The sequence below is a fragment of the Balaenoptera borealis genome (genome assembly GCF_965194805.1).
Source record: "Balaenoptera borealis genome assembly, chromosome: 4".
NCBI lineage: Eukaryota > Metazoa > Chordata > Mammalia > Artiodactyla > Balaenopteridae > Balaenoptera > Balaenoptera borealis.
This window is the reverse complement of record NC_138861.1, coordinates 115,873,706-115,891,526: the sequence shown is the minus strand read 5'-3', so window position 1 is coordinate 115,891,526 and position 17,821 is coordinate 115,873,706. Positions and strand designations below refer to the sequence as shown.

At 34.9% G+C, this 17,821-nt stretch overlaps 1 protein-coding gene across 1 annotated transcript in view; it reads right to left on the bottom strand.

The window, feature by feature from the left end:
- LOC309627291 (uncharacterized protein) overlaps positions 1–17,821 on the bottom strand; it is a 297,871-nt gene that overhangs the window by 243,723 nt on the left and 36,327 nt on the right. The window lies entirely within an intron of this gene.

Genomic DNA, 17,821 nt, shown 5'->3' with positions numbered 1-17,821 from the left:
TGGCTATTGCTATTGCTGTAAATAACAAAATTCTTTATTTCTGACTCAGGAATCTCCTGAGTCTGGGACAGCATTCACATCACTATGGCGAGCTAGCTGGTTACCTAGAAAGTGGAGATCCTTTAAAGTCCTTCACAATGATCGTTAGTAGGAAAAAGGTGCAAGTAAAGTACCCTGAAAGTAAAGAAACCCTTTACTGCAAGACTACGTAATCATAATGTGTACCTTACAGTAATCAAATAGCAGGTATATCAATTTTCATATGGTACAAAACTTACATACTTGTTACAATATGTGTCCTATTTTTTTAGTAACTTAGTTCTATATATATATAATTCTTAGCAATGCTACAGAAGATTTAATGCAAAAATCTGCTGAAATGTGTATTTTAGGAGTTTATATTATAATGCCCCTCAAATTTGAAATATGTTTTATCTAAGTGATGAGGGATCTACTCCACATGAGTTGTTGATTAAAAAGATGTGAGTTATAGGGTGTTTAGAATATTACAGTACTTTCAAGCAGATGTGATACTGGTTATAGAATGAAATAAAATATGTTAGCCTGTTCTCTTTTGATGAGCACCTTTTCCCTTTTATCCCTGATCATCACACATGTCTCACATTAGTTGTTATTCTTTTCTTCCAAACATACTAATACATACTCAAGTTTTTCCCTTAAAGAAAAATATGGCCTGATTTTTTCTGGAAACTTTATATTTTAAATGGACTTTCTGAAGAAATTAAAAAAAAAAAAACTTTAGGGGACTCTTTAATCAAGCCAGGGTGGTAGACTTCCAGGTAGTGAGAATGAAACTTTCCAGCATATATCATGACTGACACCACTCATTATAGTCCTTACTCCAGTCCACAGAGGCTGTTTCTCTGTCTCTTGGGCTCATAATTACATAAATTATGTAAAAAAAAAAAATCAACATGGTAGGTTTAACAAACCTACCTATTTGGAATCAGAAGACCTGGCTACAAGTCTTACTCCAAGACTTAGTAGTTGGATAAACTGGGGAAAGTTACTGAATTGCTCTGAGCATCTTTTCCCTGATTTATAAAATAGGGAAACAATAACCAAAATTCCCTGTCATGGTTGTTTTGAGGATCGAACTAAATGACATGCCTGAATGTTCTTATAAATAATTAAGTTACACACAAGTATAACTAGGAAATACATAAATAAGCAAATAACTCTTGGGGCAGAATTGAATAATCTATGTATTTTAATACTTGCCAAGGTCTCTATAAGTTTATATCACTTAATAAGTCTGAAGGTTTATCAGCATCACACATTTAATATTATTATTTGATAGTCAGCCAGTTCTGCACTGTGAACATGTTGAAAATTCTTATTTTATGATTTAAGCAAAAGATGCCAATGTCTGATTACTCTTCACTGCTGGCCCTTGATGAAGTTTCTCTAATAAATATGAATTTACTCTAATAAAGTTACTTTTGAACAATAACCCTAGACATAACCTAGTAAAAATTGCTAAGTTTGGGGATGAAGAAAAATCCTTATAGACAACCAGACAGGAAAAAATAAAAAGACACCTGAACTATGAAAACATAGTGGCTGGATATATCTGCTTCACAATACAAAATTCCAGAACATAATCTGAAATATCAAGTTTTCATAGGGCAAAAATATGATCTAAGAATTCTGTAGAAAACCAAATAGTTAACAATTTGTCAGAAATACAGAAATTATACATTCTCTAATGTGTAAGTGCTTGAAAAAAAATTATTAGTTATGACTAAATGTGAATAAATTAAACTCTACATTTAAAAACTAAAATTTGTATCTTGAGTTAAAATATATTTCTATATAGAAGAAAGTTAAATAAATAACAGTGGAGGTAGAGTGCTTAAATAAGCCAGTACAAATCCATATAATTTAATGTCATCCAACTATAAAAAAATCACATTGAAAAATATTTAATAATACTGGTTGGAAATTTTATAGAATAATATTTAATGATAAAAGTAGAAAACAAAACTAAAGATGGATATCATTTCATTTCTGTTAAATATATTAGGCATAAAGAAGGCAGGGAAAATATCTGTATGATGACAGTAGTAATTGCTAGGGGGCATGATTATGCATAATTGTAAATTTTATGTTACTTTCAAGGTAATGTTTAATATCTAATATTCTATAATGGCCTTATTTTACTTTTATAATCAGAAATTAAGGAAAGGGACATAAGAGAGCTATTGACAAATCCTGCAAAAAGTAAGCATAAGAAGAGTGGGCCTGCAAAAGAGAATGAGAAAAAACAAAAGATGGAGGAGGAACTGCCAAGGAATGAGATGATCTGCAGATAAAGCAAACAGCTAACAGTCTCAGATACTGCACTGCAATCAAATAAGGTGGGGATGAAAAAAATCCACTGGGAAAGTGTAATTGAAAGAGTCATGGGTGGACTTCTCGACAGCAGTCCCAGGCCTTTGCCAGGGTTCTTTGCCAGACTCTTGGCTGCTGTAGCTTGAAGAGTGAATGGAGGAAGAAATCATAGTTCATTCTTTTGAGGAACTTGGCTTTGGAAAGGAGAAAATTGGGTTTTGGCTAGAGAGTATTAAAACTAAAGCTTTTTTACTGTCGTTGTCCTTTGTTTGTATTTTAAGGTATGAAAAGTTAGGCAAGAATTGAATAATGTTACCATAGTAGTTAAAAGCAAAGGGTTTAGAATCAGGTGAACCAGACTTGAATTTGGGTTTCAGGAAGATTATAGTATAGAGGGGAACATACAGTAGATGCCATGGATTGTTACTGGAAACTTTAGTTAATTTGTTAATTTCAAATATGAATTTAAATGGGAAGTAATGAAGTATAACACATATTTTTAAAGTTTATTTTAACTTAATGCATATAAGGGCACATTTTTCATCAAATTCTACGTATAGATCGAAGCCTTTCTTTAGTTCTTCAAATGGCTTTTTGGAATAAATGACACTCATAACACATCATTTATAATTTCCAGTTTGAGATCTTCAAAGTGGAATTTAAATTTAAAGTCTTTAGGAAACAAAAGCTTTGTCAAACTTTTACAGATTGTTCCTGTCCACGTCTAATTTAACTACAGTTTATAATTTAACTTCTTCAAGACTTTTCAAAGCATTAAGTTTAATTTTCCTAGAAACAAATTGGGGCGTTTGTTGTTGTTTATTTTTTTTTCACACACACCTAAATGACTTACATAATTATTTAACTTTAAAATGACAACAAGTGAAACTGAATAAAATAACTTTGGGCAAACTCAACTGACTCTTGGTAAACTACAACTAAGTTGGAGGACACAGGAGTGCACGAGGCTACAGGAGGGTGGCCGGCAGCCTAGAGCACTGGGTGCTTTTCACAGAGGAATGGAGTGCTTGTTACCAGCGGTTTGGGTAAGTGGAGTTGGGTTAAGAGAGTCTACTGTACAGAAACCAAAGTGAGCAAACAATAGAGCAAGGTCCTAATCCTGAAAATAAATCTGTACATTGAAAAGTATATAACAGAGAAGATATGTTTCTTATCAAAAGTCCAATAGTAAAAGAATAACATTATAATTAACTGTAAATCATATACCTTAATGATATGCAATGTGAGACTTTCCTAAGTGTAAAATGGTAACAGCAACAACAAAACTGAAAACACATACACCAGATATTGGAACATTATTTGCAATAAATATTTATTTTACAAGAAATAAAATTTTGAATGCTTTCTTTGGCTGGAGGTTAAAGGGATATAATTTTAGTAGGAATCTTTAAAGAGGTAGATTGAGAATCAGGGTTTTTGGTGATTTTTATTTTTGAGAAACTGATGTTGAAATTTAGTTTTTTGCTATTTTCATTTCTCAATTGTAAAATTCCATGAAACAAACTGGACAGTAGATCAAGTTATATAAATTTCTGCTATGATTGAAATCAAGATCATTTTGTTAAAACTGGCTAGTTTTACTTGCTATAAGTGCTTAGGAAAATGAGGAGAGATGTATATTCCATGAATGTGGGGTGAATACACACCCCATAGGACTGACTACTGAGGCATGTCCACAAAGCAGGTTTCTGAGCCAAGACAAAGAGGTCAGTGACCAGAAGCACTTTCCAAGACAAGTGGTAGGCCAGAGTGGAAATTAAGGCATCAGCTGGGGAATAAAGAGAAACAGTAGAGAGCCAGAGAAACTGAGTGATTGGTTTGCCAAACTGGGAAATCTAGAGCACGCAGCAGATTGCTGAGACAAAAAGAGATCAGGCTGAGACAGATGGAGGTAGGGGAGCTCAAGGGCCAGTTTCCAGTCTTGTGAACACTGAGCACCATTACTACGTTTCTGTTTTCTGTGGTCTATACTTCCTTTTTCTGGGATCGTTCCACTGAGTCTGAAGGTGGAGTTTGTGCTTATGGCTGCTTTCAGACAAGTCTCCCTTTCTTCTTCTTGAAGTGTCCCACATCATCACAGCACATCTTCTACCCCTCATTTTTACTGTCTGCTATTCTTCAGGATGTTCTTTCCCAAATTTCAACAATTTATCTCAATTTATTATTTATTCTATCCAATAATACTGTCTTCTTAGTTTAGAGCATCTCCGTATTTCAGCAAGAATGAGACTAGGGTGAGGCAAATACAAAATTTAAAGAGACACTCAGTCTTAGGGTCATGCCAATTTGCTGTCATTACCAGTAATTTCAGCTCCTTGATAACCTCAATATCCTTTCCAACAACACTTTGGTACCCCTATTCCAGTAATTCTTCAACCCTGCCAATTGATTATTCCCACTAACTTAATTTGCCCCTTGTCCCCTTGATCCCTTCACTTATACTACTGTCTTCCTCAGTCCCCCTAGGCAGCATGCCCCAACGCGTTCAACATCTCCTGTATTCTTTCCTTTCCTCTTCTTCCTCCTTTCAGCCCCTCTTTTCTCTTTAGGGGATCCTTCTGTCATTTGTTGCTATTTCCAGCCTACCTGCAGGATCTGGAGCCTCCAACCTCATCGGGCATCTCTTTTCTTAGGTACACCCTCATCTCTGGGAATTTTTCTTTCACAATAATGTTTACACAGATCACAGAAACATTAGAAATTGCTTACAGTTTAATTCTGCTTTTCCTCAAATCAGAGGATGACTTTTGTGACTTTGTGGCAGGAAAGAGTTAGCTTGGGAGCATTTCTATTGGGTTGGCCAAAAAGTTCATTTGTTTTTTTTCTATAAGATGGCTCTAGTAGCTCTTAGTTGTCTTTAACTTCATTTGAAACAATTTTGTTAGATTGTATTGTGACAGCTGTAATATCAGCGTGCCTTAAAAAAAAAAAAACTTGTCAAAATCGGTGAATTTTTGTGTAGCCATTTTAATATTGAAGATGGAAGGAAAAAAGCAACATTTTCAGCATATTATGCTTTATTATTTCAAGCAAGGTAAAAACACAACTGAAACGCAAAAAAAAAGATTTGTGCGGTGTATGGAGAAGGTGCTGAGACTGATCAAACGTGTCAAAAAAAGTGGTTTGTGAAGTTTTGTGCTGGAGATTGTTCGCTGGACGATGCTCCATGGTCGTGTAGACCAGTTGAAGTTGATAGTGACCAAATTGAGACATTAATTGAGAACAATCAATGTTATACCACGCGGGAGACAGCTGACATACTCAAAATATCCAAATCAAGTGTTGAAAATTATTTGCACCAGCTTGATTATGTTAATGGCTTTGATGTTTGGGTTCCACATAATCAAGTGAAAAAAACCTTTATGACTGTATTTCCACATGAGATTCTCTATTGAAATGTAACAAAAACGTTCCGTTTTTAAAACAAATTGTGATGGTCTATGAAAAGTAGATACTGTACAATAATGTGGAACAGAAGAGATCGTGGGACAAGTGAAACGAACCACCACCAACTACACCAAAGGCCAGTCTTCATCCAAAGAAGGTGATGTTGTGTATATGGTGGGATTGGATGGGAGTCCTCTAGAAGATGGAATTACGAAGTTGCCTGAAAAATGGCAGAAGGTAGTGGAACAAAACGGTGAATATGTTGTTCAACAAAGTTCTTGGTGAAAATGAAAAATATTTCTTTTGGTTTTACTTAAAAACCAATGGAACAATTTGGCCAACCCAATACATTAACGTTGCAGTTGTATGTTAATGTGAAATTATGTTTTAATCAGGTATTTAAAGATTATTGGGAAAAAGTGATGGTAGGATCTTTGTTACTGTTGTTATATTTGAATCTCAGGCAAGCACTCATCTTCATACATTTAACAAGTTGCATGAATTAATTGCATGAATATGGTCTATCGCTGAGATTAGTGTTCTGTGTGTATGAACAGAGATACTAATTTCTGAATTATGTCATGGCCAATGAAACTCCAGTTTCTTGTACATGTAAAACTTAATCATTAGAAGCATAAATGATTTTACTATACTTCCCTCAAACTTTACATTTGTTTTATTCCTCTTCCAGTCCCAAATACTTATTTATACTCTGTATCCACACCCTTATGATATTTCTGCATAATGAAAACAGCAATATCAGTAGCTCTACCACTTTATTGAGTTTAGCCAACAGCAGAATATCTAATATATTAACAACAATATACTACTGGTTGTTATCAAAATTCTGCCAATATATCTTATAGCTACTATTTCAACCATTTTTAAATTTGTATTTATACCACACTTATGCATACTTTTATACCAACTCTCATTTAGGAAGCAACCGTATAACCATAGTAAAATCATCAAAAGTTCACCAATGCTTTTTTGTATAATATAAGCAACTATAGTTTCTATCATCTAATTATGTATTTTAATAGCAAACTTGCATTTTACCTACTACAGTTGTGCTTGCTATCTTTTATCTTTCCAAACAACATATCCTGAATTGCCACAGTCTCTTTCCCAAAAGGACTCTTACATCTTCCATGATATGGGAAGAGGGCAGAAGCAGAAATCTGGGTGGTGCCACATAAGAAGATGAGCCACAGGCAAAGGAGCTCATTTCATGACACAAGAAGGAGACTTCAGAGTAGGCAGAAAGAAGAGGCTGCCAGAAGTCTTTTTAAAGCAATTTTCCTGGACCGTTTAATACAAGAGGAAACCAAGATCAGTGCTGTAGAAGAAAATAATTATCAGCAGATAGGGTTCTCAGTATCATTCTTTTCATCCTAGCACATTTTTGATGTTCCACAGCATTTTTTTTGTCCTGTGGATTTTTAAAGATACCAGTCTGCTTCTGAGAGTAAGACTTCTCTCCTGGTCATCAGAAGGCAGTGCTGGAAGTAAACACTGAGTCAGGGATAGTGCTCAGAACTGCAGTCAGGTCCCAGCTGCACTTGTTGGATAAATATAGTTCACTAGGTTCTAGAGGAATCTGCCCCAGCATTGGCTGTAATGACTCATAATACATAAGGTGTATGAAACTTTGTCAAATTCTTTTTGGAACAATATGTAAACTTTTCCCATTTAGGATACTCTATCTAAGATAAAATTTGATGCTCATAGATGTTGGGCAAAGGGCTCCCCATGGAGTTCAGTGTCCTGCCTATCCTACTTAGAGCACTGGGAAAACATCTTTCCAGATGGCAAGAGTTGTAGGTGAAAGCCATGGAGTTTTCTATCATCAGGGTTTCTAATATGGCTGAATAAGCTAGAGGAGATCAAGAAAATGTCTTGCTAAGAAGGGCTCTCCAAGAGTTCACACTAAATAGTTTTTAGTGTGATCTGACAGTTGGTCTGAACCATGTTCCTATAGATAATTATTTATAGTAAAATTGCAGATGTGGGTTAGGTGAATTACATGGCCTGAAAATTATAGAAACAACAGAATGGGATATTTTGAGTTGAGGTTTAGACTGTGTTAATAAAATAAAACATGATAGTTGGCAAAGTACCCTATCCATACTATCATTATGAATGTAGTACCATAGGAACTGCTCTTGCATGCATGCTATTTATACAGTGAAGCTGACCTTTAGATGGGGATTATTATTCAAACAGCAGAAGTACTTTGGTGTGAAGGTTGTTAAAAAGTAGAGAGCACTAGATGTCCAAGGTCCAGGATACTTGGTTTTGTCAGCTGATGTGGGAGGGAAACCAATTTTTTTAGGTTATATCCTGCTGGTGGTACAGTATTCCTTTAAACAGCCCTTTCCTGTTCCACTGTATTCAGGCTACACTCCATTCCCCTCCCCTCTCCTCCCCAGTGCTGGCTTTTGTCTTTTGAAAGGTCCAACCCAAGCATCACCTCCACCTCTTCCTCTTTATCTTAGTCTTCCACCCATCAACTTTCTATTCCTGTTAAACCTCTGCCTTGTCTTTCAAATTCAGTGCACACCATTGCTTTCTATTTCATAAGCTATGTTCTATAGAATGCATTTCTTTGTCCAAAAGGAAGGACTGCAGTAGCACCGTTGTGATAGGAAAAAGGCACTGGTGAGTAAAATGATGGTGCTGCAGGGTTGCACTGTTGCACTAAGAGGTAAGAGCTGTTATTAGAAGCTCTATTAACAATAGCAATACAGAAAATAAAGGTAATGAATGAGAGTGTAAGAAACTCTGAACTGGTTCAAAATTTATATGTATGTATATATGTATGTATGTATGTATCTATCTATCTATGTATTTATCCATCTATCTATCTATCTATGTTTCTATCTATATACACTTTGAACCAGTTCAGAGTTTCCTGTACTCTTATTCATTAATTTCATTTTTCATACTGATAGATATAGATATAAATGATATAGATACAGAGGTAGAGGCACTATTGTCTACCATACTGGGTTGAAAATTTAGGCATCATAATTTGTTCAATAAATGAAAATTCATCAGTTGGCTTTATAATGTGTAAATGATCAAACTTTTCCAAAATTTAACTTGTTCTACCAGGATTCTTCCACACAAAAATGTTTTTACATTTCAAAAGGCAAACCTATATATTTGTCTTCATACCATTTATTGGTGTTTTTCACCAAAGTGCTGAATTTTGAAGTATTCCAGTTGAAGTCAATTTGGAATAATCTGAGCACTTTGGTTAAGATAGTACCAAAGGTATTATTCCAGATAAATTTTGCCAGAAAGGATTTTGATTTTTTTTCTCAATTCACACTCAGATTAATCTAAGAAACATAATGTTGACAAAGTAATTTAATTGATTTAGACTCAGACATTATTCTTTCTTGTCTACTATAATTTTTACTTATTTATAATTTAAGTAATAAATGTCTATGACCTAATAAATTTAGAATATCTCTAATTTAAGAGTAATAAAAGGAGAGTATCCAGGATGCTAAAACAATAAGATCTGGTGCTAAAGTTATATTGTTTTAATGTTTCCTAGAGCATGAAAAGTGAATGTGTATATGCATGGCCCTCAACAAAGTAACAGAATAAAACATCACTTCCAAAACAGGTTAGATAAAAATGATCTAATTTCACACCAAGTCCAGGATGATTAAAAACTCACAGCCAACACCTTATGATCACCACATTCAGCATCATATACATCCTATAAAGATGGTAAGCATCAGGCCATGCTGAGTAATCTAAAAGATTTGCTGGAAACACAGCTTTCTAAGAGATGTCTGAAGATGTAAGCACAAAATTCCTGCTTCACTAGAGAGCACTAATGACTAAACTCTCATTGCTGAAACTTCGGCAGAGACAATTTAACTTTGTATCCATCTCCTCAATACACCTTAACCATTTCACTGAAGAAGCAGGAGTTCTACTAATACGTATGGGGATGAATATTGTAATAGAGAAGATGCATCAGTCTTTTGTCTCATGATAGTATCTGACCAAAAATATAGAAGTAGATTACAAAATCATTAATATTAACTATTTTTATTTTTAAACTCCAACATAGGACCATAGGACTTCAAAGTTGAAAACAATGTCCACACCAGGAAAGGAAAAATGATCAATATAACTGTGTGGGATGTGGTGTCATTTCAGTGGTCAAAATGCTGATGTGATATCAGCCAGAGTTACTTAATGCTCTCTCCTCTACCAAATAGCAATTCTGTGTTCCCTTAGCTTCACTGGCAATCTTGCAGGAATCTCCCAGTTTTTAGATGCCAAAGAAATCCAGAAATCAATACCCAGGTTATTATGCCATTATCAAAAAACTACAAAACCACTGGGTAGAAGTGATGCTGAAAGGTATTAAACATATTACATTTCAGTAACACACAACTAAAATAAAATAACAATTTAAAAGTTTCCAACTAAAATAAATTTTTAAACTTTCATTTGCATTCGTTTTATGCTGAATTTATTCCCAGAACATAACTTTTTGCTTCTTCTATTTCTTCAGGGATATCATCTTCTGTGCAAACTCATCTTGTGATTTAAGAACAATTGGTTAGACCAGAGGGCAGACAGCAGAAGCAAGAACTACAATCCTACAGCCTGTGGAATGAAAACCACTTTCACAGAAAGATAAACGAAATGAAAAGGCAGAGGACTATGTACCAGATGAAGGAACAAGATAAAACCACAGAAAAACAACTAATGAAGTGGAAATAGGCAACCTTCCAGAAAAAGAATTCAGAATAATGAAAGTGGATGATCCAGGACCTTGGAAAAAGAATGGAGGCAAAAACCGAGAAGATGCAAAAATGTTTAACAAGGACCTAGAAGAATTCAAGAACAAACACCTAGAAGAACTAAAGAACAGAGATGAACAATACAATAACTGAAAGGAAAAATACTCTAGAAGGAATCAATAGCAGAATAACTGAGGCAGAAGAACGGATAAGTGATCTGGAAGATAGAATGGTGGAATTCACTGCTGCAGAACAGAATAAAGAAAAAAGAATGAAAAGAAATGAAGACAGCCTAAGAGACCTCTGGGACAACATTAAATGCACCAACATTCGCATTATAGGGGTCCCAGAAGGAAAAGAGAGAGAGAAAGGATCCAAGAAAATATTTGGAGAAATTAGAGTCAAAAACTTCCCTAACATGGGAAAGGAAATAGCGACCCAGGTCTAGGAAGCGTAGAGAGTCCCAGGCAGGATATCCAAGGAGAAACATGCCAAGACACATAGTATTCAAACTGACAAAAATTAAAGACAAAGAAAAATAACTAAAAGGAACAAGGAAAAAATGAAAAATAACATACAAGGGAATCCCCATAACGTTAACAGCTGATTTCTCAGCAGAAACACTACAAGCCAGAAGGGAGTGGTAAGATATATTTAAAGTGATGAAAGGGAAGAACCTACAACCAAGATTACTCTACCTGGCGAGGATCTCATTCAGACTGGACTGAGAAAACAAAAGCTTTAAAGACAAGCAAAAGCTAAGAGAATTCAGCACCACCAAACCAGCTCTACAGCAAATGCTAAAGGAACTTCTCTAAGTGGGAAACACAAGAGAAGAAAAGGACCTACAAAACAAAAACAAAACAATTAAGAAAATGGTAATATGAATATACATATCGGTAATTACCTTAAATGTAAATGGATTAAATGCTCCAACCAAAAGACATAGACTGGCTGAATGGATACAAAAACAAGACCCGTACATATGCTAGCTACAAGAGACCCACTTCAGACCTAGGGACACATACAGACTGAAAGTGAGGGGATGGAAAAAGCAATTCCATGCAAATGGAAATCAAAAGAAAGCTGGAGTAGCAATACTCATATCAAATAAAATAGACTTTAAAATAAAGAATGTTACAAGAGACAAGGAAGGACACTACATAATGATCAAGGGATCAATCCAAGAAGAAGTTATGATAATTGTAAATATTTATGCACCCAATATAGGAGCACCACAATACCTAAGGCAAATGCTAAGAGCTATAAAAGAGGAAATCAACAGCAGCACAGTAACAGTGGGGAACTTTAACACCTCACTTACACCAATGGACAGATCATCCAGACAGAAAATTAATAAGGAAACCCAAGCTTTAAAGGATGTGATAGACCAGATAGATTTAATTGATATTTATATAAAACAGCTACACTTTCTTCTCAAGTGTACATGGCACATTCTCCAGGATAGATCACATCCTGGGTTGCAACTCAAGCCTCGGTAAATTTAAGAAAATTGAAATCATATCAAGTATCTTTTCTGACCACAACACTATGAGATTAGAAATAAATTACAGGGAAAAAAATGTAAAAAACACAAACAGATGGAGGCTAAACAATACATTACTAAATAACCAAGAGATCACTGAAGAAATCAAAGAGGAAATCAGAAAATACCTAGAGACAAATGACAATAAAAACATGACAACCCAAAATCTATGGGATGCAGCAAAAGCACTTCTAAGAGGGAAGTTTATAGCAATACAATCATAATTCAAGAAACAAGAAAAATATCAAATAAACAATCTAACCTTACAACTAAAGAAACTAGAGAAAGAAGAACAAACAAAACCCAAAGTTAGCAGAAGGAAAGAAATCATAAAGATCAGAGCAGAAATAAATGAAATAGAAACAAAGAAAACAATAACAAAGATCAATAAAACTAAAAGCTGGTTCTTTGACAAGATAAACAAAATTGATAAACCTTTAGTGAGATTCATCAAGAAAAAGAGGAAGAGGACTCAAATCAGTAGAATTAGAAATGAAAAAAGAGAAGTTACAATGGACAATGCAGAAATACAAAGCATCATAAGAGATTACTACAAGCAACTCTATGCCAATAAAATGGACAAGCTGGAAGAAATGGACAAATTCTTAGAAAGGTATAACCTTCCAAGACTGAACCAGGAAGAAACAGAAAATATGAACAGACCAATCACAAGTAATGAAATTGAAACTGTGATTAAAAATCTTTCAACAAACAAAAGTCCAGGACCAGATGGCTTCACAGATGAATTCTATCAAACATTTACAGAAGAGCTAATACCCATCCTTCTCAAACTCTTCCAAAAAATTGCAGAGGGAGGACCACTCCCAAACTCATTCTACGAGGCCACCATCACCCTGAAACCAAAGCCAGACAAAGATACTACGAAAAAAGAAAATTACAGACCAATATCACTGATGAATAAAGATGTAAAAATCCTCTACAAAATACTAGCAAACAGAATCCAACAACACATTAAAAGGATCCTACACCATGATCAAGTGGGATTTATCCCAGGGATGCAAGGATTCTTCAATATATGCAAATCAATCAATGTGATACACCATATTAACAAATTGAAGAATAAAAACCATATGATCATCTCAATAGACGCAGAAAAATCTTTTGACAAAATTTAACACCCATTTATGATAAAAACTGTCCAGAATGTGGGCGTAGAGGGAACCTACCTCAACATAATGAAGGCCATATATGACAAACCAACAGCAAACATCATTCTCAATGGTGAAAAACTGAAAGCATTTCCTCTAAGATCAGGAACAAGACAAGGATGTCCACTCTTGCCACTATTATTCAACATAGGTTTGGAAGTCCTAGCCATGGCAATCACAGAAGAAAAAGAAATAAAAGGACTCCAAACTGGAAAAGAAGAACTAAAACTGTCACAGTTGGTGGATGATATGATACTATACATAGAGAATCCTAAAGATGCCACCAGAAAACTACTAGAGCTAATCAATGAATTTGGTCAAGCAGCAGGATACAAAACTAATGCACAGAAATCTCTTGCATTCCTATACACTAACTATGAAAGATCAGAAAGAGAAAATAAGGAAACAATCCCATTCACCATTGCAATGAAAAGAATAAAATACCTAAGAATAAGCTTACCTAAAGAGACAAAACACCTGTATGCAGAAAACTATCAGACACTGATGAAAGAAATCAAAGATGAAACAAACAGATGGAGAGATATACCATGTTCTTGGATTGGAAGAATCAATATTGTGAAAATGACTACACTACCCAAAGCAATCTACATATTCAATGCAATCCCTATCAAATTACCAATAGAATCTTTTAACAGAACTAGAACAAAAGATCTTAAAATTTGTGTGGAGCCACAAAAGACCCCGAATAGCCAAAACAATCTTGAGGGAAAAATACTGAGCTGGAAGAATCAGACTCCCTGACTTCAGACTATACTATAAAGCTACAGTAATAAAGACAATATGGTACTGGCACAAAAACAGAAATAAACATCAATGGAACAGGATAGAAAACCCAGAGATAAACCCACTCACCTACGGTCAACTAATCTATGACAAAGGAGGCAAGGATATACAATGGAGAAAAGACAGTCTCCTCAATAAGTGGTGCTGGGACAACTGGACAGCTTCATGTAAAAGAATGAAACTAGAACACTCTCTAATACCATACACAAAAATAAACTCAAAATGAATTAAAGACCTAAATGTAAGACCGGAAACTATAAAACTCTTAGAGGAAAACATAGGTAGGATGCTCTTTTTTTAAAAACATCTTTATTGGAGTATAATTGCTTTACAATGACGTGTTAGTTTCTGCTTTATAACAAAGTGAATCAACTATACATATACATATATCCCCATATCTTCTCCCTCTTTCATCTCCTTCCCACCCTCCCTATCCCACCCCTCTAGGTGGGCACAAAGCACCGAGCTGATCTCCCTGTGCTATGTGGCTGCTATCTATTTTACATTTGGTAGTGTATATATGTCCATGTCACTCTCTCACTTCATCCCAGCTTACCCTTCCCCAGCCCCGTGTCCTCAAGTCCACTCTATACATCTGCATATTTATTCCTGTCCTGCCCCTAGGTTCATCAGAATCTTTTTTTTTTTTTTTTTAGACTCCATATATATGTGTTAGCATACAGTATTTGTTTTTCTCTTTCTGACTTACTTCACTCAGTATGACACTCTCTAGGTTAATCCACCTCAGTAAAAATAACTCAATTTCATTTCTTTTTATACCTGGGTAATATTCCACTGTATATAAGTGCCACATCTTCTTAATTCATTCATCTGCCAATGGACACTTAGGTTACTTCCGTGTCCTGGCTATTGTAAATAGTGCTGTAGTGAACATTGTGGTATATGACTCTTTTTGAGTTATGGTTTTCTCAGGGTATATGCCCAGTCATGGGATTGCTGGGTTGTATGGTAGTTCACTTTTTAGTTTTTTAAGGAACCTCCATACTGTACTCCATAGTGGCTGTATCAATTTACATTTCCCCCAACAGTGCAAGAGGGTTCCCTTTTCTCCACACCCTCTCCAGCATTTATTGTTTGTAGATTTTTTGCTGATGGCCATTCTGACCGGTGTGAGGTGATACCTCATTGTAGTTTTGATTGGCATTTCTCTAGTGATTAGTAATGTTGAGCATTCTTTCCTGTGTTTGTTGGCAATCTGTATATCTTCTTTGGAGAAAGGTCTATTTAGGTCTTCTGCCCATTTTTGGATTGGGTTGTTTCTTTTTTTTGATATTTGAGCTGCATGGGCTGCTTGTATATTTTGGAGATCAATCCGTTTTCAGTTGCTTCGTTTGCAAATATTTTGTCCCATTCTGAGGGTTGTCTTTTCATCTTGTTTATGGTTTCCTTTACTGTGCAAAATCTTTTAAGTTTCATTAGGTCCCATTTGTTTATTTTTGTTTTTATTTCCCTTTCTCTAGGAGGTGTGTCAAAAAGGATCTTGCTGTGATTTATGTCATAGAGTGTTCTGCCTATGTTTTCCTCTAAGAGTTTTATAATGTCTGGCCTTACATTTAGGTCTTTAATTCATTTTGAGTTTTTTTTTGTGTATGGTGTCAGGGAGTGTTCTAATTTCATTCTTTTACATGTAGCTGTTCAGTTTTCCCAGCACCATTTATTTAAGAGGCTGTCTTTTCTCCATTGTATATTCTTGCCTCCTTTATCAAAGATAAGGTGACCATATGTGCATGAGTTCATCTCTGGGCTTTCTATCCTGTTCCATTGATGTGTATTTCTGTTTTTGTGCCAGTACCATACTGTCTTGATTACTGTAGCTTTGTACTTTAGTGTGAAGTCAGGGAGCATGATTCCTCCAGCTCCATTTTTCTTTCTCAAGATTGCTTTGGCTATTCAGGGTCTTTTGTGTTTCCATACAAATTGTGAAATTTTTGTTCTAGTTCTGTGAAAAATGCCATTGGTAGTTTGATAGGGATTGCGTTGAATATGTAGATTGCTTTGGGTAGTATAGTCATTTTCACAATGTTGATTCTTCCAATCCAAGAACATGGTATATCTCTCCATCTGTTTGTATCATCTTTAATTTCTTTTATCAGTCTCTTATAGTTTTCTGCATACAGGTCTTTTGTCTTTCTAGGTAGGTTTTTTACTAGGTATTTTATTATTTTCATTGCAATGGTAAATGGTAGTGTTTCCTTAATTTATCTTTCAGATTTTTCATCATTAGTGTATAGGAATGCAAGAGATTTCTGTGCATTAATTTTGTACCCTGCTACTTTACCAAATTCATTGATTAGCTCTAGTAGTTTTCTGGTAGCATCTTTAGGATTCTCTATGTATAGTATCATGTCATCTGCAGTGACGGTTTTAATTTTTTAATCCTTCTTTTCCAATTTGGATTGCTTTTATTTTTTTTTTTCTTCTCTGATTGCTGTGGCTGAAACTTCCAAAACTACATTGAATAATAGTGGTGAGAGTGGGCAACCTTCTCTTTTCCCTGATCTTAGTGGAAATGTTTTCAGTTTTTCACCATTGAGAATCATGTTGGCTGTGGGTTTGTCATTTATGGCCTTTATTATATTGAGTTAAGTTCCCTATATACCTACTTTCTGGAGGATTTTTATCATAAATGTATGTTGAATTTTGTCAAAAGGTTTTTCTGCTTCTGTTGAGATGATCATATGGTTTTTCTCCTTCAGTTTGTTAATATGGTGTATCACATTGATCAATTAGTGTATATTGTAGAATACTTGCATTCCTGGGATAAACCCCACTTGATCATGGTGTATAATCCTTTTAATGTGCTGTTGGATTCTGTTTCCTAGTATTTTGTTGAGGATTTTTGCATCTATGTTCATCAGTGATATTGGCCTGTAGTTTTCTTTTTTTGTGACATCTTTGTCTGGTTTTGGTATCAGGGTGATGGTGGCCTTGCAGGATGAGTTTGGGAATGTTCCTCCTTCTGGTATATTTTGGAAGAGTTTGAGAAGCATAGATGTTAGCTCTTCTCTTAATGTTTGATAGAATTTGCCTGTGAAGCCATTTGGTCCTGGGCTTTTGTTTGGTGGAAGATTTTTAATCACAGTTTCAATTTCAGTGCTTATGATTGGTCTGTTTATATTTTTTATTTCTTCCTGGTTCAGTCTGTTATGGTTGTGCTTTTCTTAGAATTTGTCCATTTCTTCCAGGTTGTCCTTTTTATTGGCATATAGTTACTTGTAGTACTCTCACATGATCCTTTGTATTTCTGCAGCATCAGTTGTTACTTCTTCTTTTTCATTTCTAATTCTATTGATTTGAGTCTTCTCCCTTTTTTTCTTGATGAGTCTGGCTAATGGTTTATCAGTTTTATTTATCTTCTCAAATAACCAGCTTTTATTTTTATTGATCTTTGCTATAGTTTCCTTCATTTCTTTTTCATTTATTTCCGATCTGATCTTTATGATTTCTATCCTTTTGTTAACTTTGGGGTTGTTTTGTTCTTCTTTCTCTAATTGGTTTATGTGTAAGGTTAGGTTGTTATTTGAGATGTTTCTTGTTTCTTGAGTTAGGATTGTATTGCTGTAAACTTCCCTCTTAGAACTGAGTTTGCTGCATTCCATAGATTTTGGGTCGTCATGTTTTCGTTGTCATTAGCTTCCAGGTATTTTTTGATTTCCTCTTTGATTTCTTCAGTGATCTCTTGGTTATTTTGAAGCGTATTGTTTAGCATCCATGTGTTTGTATTTTTTACAGATTTTTTC